This window comes from Periplaneta americana, chromosome 15 (genome assembly GCF_040183065.1).
Source record: "Periplaneta americana isolate PAMFEO1 chromosome 15, P.americana_PAMFEO1_priV1, whole genome shotgun sequence".
Taxonomy (NCBI): Eukaryota; Metazoa; Arthropoda; class Insecta; order Blattodea; family Blattidae; genus Periplaneta; species Periplaneta americana.
The window spans coordinates 61,413,345-61,419,344 of NC_091131.1; the positions used below are offsets into that span (position 1 = coordinate 61,413,345).

A 6,000-nucleotide genomic window follows, 5' to 3' on the forward strand; every position below is an offset into this window, starting at 1 on the left:
TAAATAAAGGATCGAATTAATGTAGAATTTCATGAAAATAACTAAAAATTTCAGGAAGCGTAAGGGTTATTTTTTCTATTTATTAGCTACATACTATATTCTGGTAACTGACATTCCTTACTTGACGAGATATTTTATGTCCTAGTTCCCAGTACAAGGAACGCTAGGCTATTAGGAGTTTCTCTAAATATTTTTATTGAAAAGGGAGGGAGAATGTTGAATTTGTGCAACAGTAGGCCTACACATAATTATCTCTTTCCGAGCAAAGATGCCACATAATTAGCATCTCGTCTCTTTCCGGGCTAATTCTTGTTTTCTTGAAGAATGTGAAATTCCTGTGGTGAACTTTATTTCTGTCAGTAAGTTGATCATTACCACTAAATATAATATTTATTTGGAAATAACAATGGAACTTGAAACTTCGCAAATAAAGTAGCTTTCGAGCTCTGTAGTAAGTTTGAGATATTTGGTTAAAATGTTAATACTATTCTGTTAAATTCATTGATAACATTGCATGGATTTTAAATTAAATTAATATTTTCATGGTAAGAGGGGAAGACGTCTGTTTGCAGCAGAGGTCATTTTTCTTTTGCCGTGTTATAGTTACAGATCCATGGCTTTCAGGAAAATGGTATAATAATTTGTTTCACCCGTAATCCTAACATTGAAAATTTCTATTTGCAAATAAAATCTTTGGACTATTCCATTTTTTACATAACCGAATTAAGCGCTGAACAATTATCACTTCTGTGAGAATACGATAGGACAGTCTTTGCGACGTACGATCTTTGCACATATTGATATCACGCCCCCAACAAAACATAGACCGAGTTAAACCGAGTTTTATGTGTAAAATATTATTGCTTTAAGTGTTAAACTAAGATAGACGTGTGGTTAATTACGTGTTAAATACATGTGAAGAAGTTTTGTTATTGAACAGTGAATACAAGTCGCCATGAACATTCCTATTGAGATATTCATGCGCGCTACGATCAGTTAGAAACTGATGCCGTAGCCATAGACACCGAAGCCGCCACCAGTCAACAACAAAGAAGGTGAATATTTCTTGTCGCCTATTTTTTATGGATAATGTGTGGTTTAAGCATGCTTCCGCGTTTGTGTGTCTCGGCTGTCGTCTTTGTTACGTGTATTTGTGTGGTAATTATGTCTGATTGATGTTAACCTCTACAGTTTGAAGGTCTACATAAGAACCACTGTGCGATGTAATACCAAAATGGCGATGTTGTGCTAGCAACTGGCATTGTTTTTACATGATATTCCTTCATATCGCGTACGATTATCGTTTTGGATGCTGTTTATATATAAAGGTGATGTGATAGTTTCTATAAAAACATTCCGGGTGCGAAGGAGGAGACCATCGCATTTGGACGAAAGGGAAGAGGTAAGTAATGGAATTTTGTCTTGAACGATTATTTTTGACGTTTGTTGTCATACCTGTATTTGAGGCCCTATGTGAATGCATTGCGCTTATTGTAATTTATGATGCTTGTATAGTTATATACTGTGTTATGAATTTTAGTGAATTTGAATGTGTAAAAATTGTTCCTGCAAAAGGTGAGGTTATAGTAGTTGTGTTGACTGCTGGGTATGGTCATACTTGTGATGGAAGGCTATTCGACATACAGCAGCATATTAGCTATGTCCATTCTTTTATGAGAGCATGCTATTTCTTTTATCTATGTATATAATACTAATAACATGTTTATTAATGTTGAGCGTTAGGCCTAGCCTAATTATGGTTAACTTAATGTATATCTCACGTACAGTTAGGTTGTAGGATCTAATAAAAAATGAGTGCCGATGAGGAATTTTTATTGATAAAGCAAATAGCTTAGGCCTATGTTAAACATTTTTGCTGCTGAGTGGTAGTTTTATAAGTAAACTTAGCCACACAACTAGGAATGTCATTCAAGGTCTAGGACGAAATCTAGTTTCCTTGATGTTCTAGCTTAGCACTGTAAGGTAGAGAGAGTTGGGATCAATTTCAGAACACGGATATCTTCTTTTTTTTTTTTCCTCTTTCTCCAAAATTCCAACCTTGTTCACATAAAATAAATTCACTGAAAAGTGCTTTTTCGTAAGCATGATGATGCACATTTGACAAACACAGACAAATCTGCTCTTTTTAGTACCTATTTTAAGATAATTGTTGTCATTGAGGTATCTGTATACTGAAATTTTCCCGAGAGTTGAAGTTAGGTGAAAGTAGGGTTGAAGAAGTTTCGATGATTTAGAAAGTTAAAATCGTTGAATTTATAAGTAGGCCCTAATGGATTTTTTGTGGAGATGCAATTGATCATATATGCAAGGCATAACAAAAGCCTATACTAACCAAACCTAACCTGTCTCAGATTTGTGTATGCAAGGTGTTCCCATCGTATTTTTAAAATTACCGAAAGAGCACCAAAATACCCCATTATAATAAGAGGAAGAAGGAAAGACCGAGAAAAGTTGGCTGCAGGATATGGAACAGAATTTAAGGAGAATGGGTATTAGAGGTTGGAAAGGACTGGCACAACAAAGAGATGATTGGAGAAGGATTGTGAAGGAGGCCAAAGCTCATCAAGGGCTGTAGAGCCGCAGAGGAAGGAAGGAAGGAAGGAATGTTTTGTAACCAAAACCGAATCGCATTCCTGCCATTGTAATCATTATGTTATTGACTGCTTTCGGGCTCGCTTCCGAACAGGGGCAGCGGCATTTCCTCTAAGGTTAGAGCCCAGTTCAGGTGTGTGCATATTAATCGAAAATTAGGGGCTAGAAAATATTGAGAATAGGACGGATGTTTATGTGACATTTTTTCCGATTAATACATACACACCTAAACTGGGCTCTAACCCTAGGGAAGATGCCGCTGCCCCTGTTCGGAAGCGCGCTGCAGGGGCTGCTTTCTTATGAATTTCACTTAATCAGAACATTGCAGGGGATTCCCAAGAACCCGAGGACCAACTCAATAAGTGACTTTGAATGTCATACAGATATAATTCTAAGTGTCTCTTTAGAGTAATTTTGTCAGTGCCAATTGGTGTAATGCTGTCAAATTTCATTTTAAGTAGGCCTATCTTGACAAAACTCTTTTGGTCTTGACACTAAAGACAATAGTCACTTTCTCAGTACAGAGATGGAAATTTTGAAATAGGCCTAAGATATTGAAAATTCATGAATTTGAATTCTTTACACGGTGGCTTGTATGGAGTAAGTACTCAGTTTTTTTTTTTTTTTTTTTTGAAAGCATATTAAATAACTATTTGACAAGGATAGTTAAGTAAAGAAGGAAATGTTTACACTCAATTTGTAGTTTTTCCTCCCTCCTCATTGCTGCAAATAGTGTTCGTGGAGCATTTCAAAATAATTTTAGAAGAGGCTGGTCCTTTGAAATCATAGTACTATGGTTTAATACCTCTTAAACAGAAATGGTTATTGTACTTCGTGATGGATGGCTTTCCTTGGCTCGTTAGTATGTCATATAAAGAGAACATGAGATGAATAATCCCTTTAATAACCCAAGGCTTCGCCATCATCTGATACACAAATATGCATACTCTAATTGCTGATAGAATATAGTCATTTTTCTCCATATAATATAGTACGTAAGCTTATATACTAATTAAAGTTTAATTGAAGGTTTGGTACATAGCCTATTTAATGTTAAGTTATAGGTTACTGATAATGTAAAATTTCAGAATTCATGTAAATTATCTTATAGGTACTTACATGTGATCCTACATCACTTTCGGTGCTGTCTTGTTTTGTAGATTTTGTTGACCATGCACAGAGAATTTAATTAGTCATAACATATGCAGTAAGGACATGTTATAGAAATTTGACTATATTCAAATAGGCCTACCTACATGTAGCTGTAATGAGATATTCGAATATGTCAAAAAATAGACATTACTAGTAATGTAACCATAAAGCCTGTGTTGTCTTGTCTCATTGAAGCGATTGTTTTGCTGAATATGCTGTAGGTCTTGAATTTGTAATTTCAGTAGTAGGTAATGGATTTAAGTACAAAGGTTCAGTGGTATATGAAATGTGATCAGAAACACTTTAAAACAAAGGTTTTACACTGTACTGTCAGCATCTGATTTTACTTATGGTTCGGTAGTAGACTGTGAACTTCAAAAATAAGACTTATAGAAACATGAGGTTCCTGAGAAATGCGGTTGGTAAAATTAATTATAAATTTATAAATTACTTACCGTATATGGCTTTTAAAGAACCCAGAGATTCATTGCCGCCCTCACATAAGCTCGCCATCGGTCCCTATCCTGAGCAAGATCTCCACTCTCCACTCTCTATAATCATATCCCATCTCCCTCAAATCCATTTTAATATTATCCTCCCATCGACTTTCCGGCCTCCCCAAAGGTCTTTTTCCCTCTGGTCTCCCAACTAATATGCTATGTGCATTTCTGGATTCACCCATACGTGTTACATGCCGTGCCCATCAAGAATACAATGCGTGCAGTTCTGCATTGTGTAACTTTCTCCATTCTCCTGTAACTTCATCCCTCTTAGCCCCAAATATTTTCCTAAGCACCTTATTCTCAAACACTCTTACCTCTGTTCCTCTCTCTCACACTTAGAGTCCAAGTTTTACAACCATACAGAATAACCGGTAATATACTGTAACTGTTTTTTGAATTCCAACTTTCAGCTTTTATGAGAGCAGACTGGATCTCAGCCAAATAATAACAGGCATTTCCCATATTTATTCTGCGTTTAATTTCCTCTCGAGTATCATATATATATTTGTTACGTTGCTCCAAGATATTTCAATTTTTCCACATCTTCAAAGGATAAATTTCCAATTTTTATATTTCCATTTCGTACAATATTCTGGTCACGAGACATAATCATATACTTTGTCTTTTCGGGATTTACTTCCAAAAAATTTATAAATTAGCTGAATATTTAGTTAATATAAAATTTGTAACGGTTTCATAGAACCAATAAGTAGGTAGGCTAACTTAGAAGTGTTGGGATAAGTTCCTAACTCTGCCCCTTCCCAGGATTCACACCACCTTACATCGTGTTATCATTTCCTATATTTCATTAATTTCGTAGTGCTTCATATTATAACCTGTAGACAGCAGCATTGTGGGATTTACAAGTGACTTTGTCCTATGGAATAAGTAACCTATGAAAATGAACGAGATTGAAAAGATATATGGAAATAAGCCAAAAAAATTATTTAATATATATGATTATTGTAAATAATGAGGTGAAGATAAATGAAGCTCCTTTATTAATATTTTTTGTTCCAAGTAGTGTTTTGAACTCTATATGTAGATTTGTTTCATATACTGGAAGGAAACAGGATTGTTGTTTAAGATATGAAGAGGAAGGAAAGAAGGAGAAAGGCAGAGAGGAGGTTGCGAGAGATTGTCAGCTGGTAGAGATATCATATATGCCTACTTCATGATTAAATGAAAATTTGAAGCTGTATGACATTTCCAACTTTTTGTATACATAATACGTACACAAGGTTCTGCCCCAGTGCAGGTCTCTCACTGCAAAACTCAGCATTCTCCAATCTTTCCTATTTCCTGTTAGTCTCTACATGTGATCCATTTATCTTAATGTCGTCTATCATCTGACATCTGTTTTCTGCCTTGAACTCTTCTTCCATTCACCATTCCTTCTAGTGCATCCTTTTGTAGGCAGTTTCTTCTCAGTCAGTGACCCAACCAATTCCTTTTTCTCTTTCTGACCAGTTTCAGCATCATTCTTTTTACATCCACTCTTTCCAACATGGCCACATTTCTCATTCTCTGTCCATTTCACACACTTCAGTCTTCTCCATATCCACATTTCAAATACTTCTAGTCACTTGTATTCACTTCGCCGTAATGTCCATGTTTCTGCCCCATACAATGCTACACTACACACAAAACATTTCACTAGCCTCTTCCTTAGCTTTGTTCCTAGAGATCCTCAAAAGATGATTCTTTTCTATTAAATGCTTCCTTTGCCATT

At 35.6% G+C, this 6,000-nt stretch overlaps 1 protein-coding gene across 4 annotated transcripts in view; it reads left to right on the forward strand.

Moving 5' to 3' along the window:
- The window catches only part of LOC138715002 (DNA-binding protein RFX2-like), a 148,460-nt gene that overhangs the window by 4,426 nt on the left and 138,034 nt on the right, over nt 1–6,000 (forward strand). The window contains exon 1 of one of the 4 annotated variants that reach the window (XM_069847375.1): nt 790–1,402. The exons of 2 other annotated variants lie outside the window; for them this stretch is intronic. The gene's annotated coding sequence lies outside the window, so the exon portion shown is untranslated. Of the gene's footprint in view, nt 1–789; nt 1,403–6,000 lie in introns of those variants that run through there. One more of the 4 variants, XM_069847376.1, reaches the window with a different exon arrangement.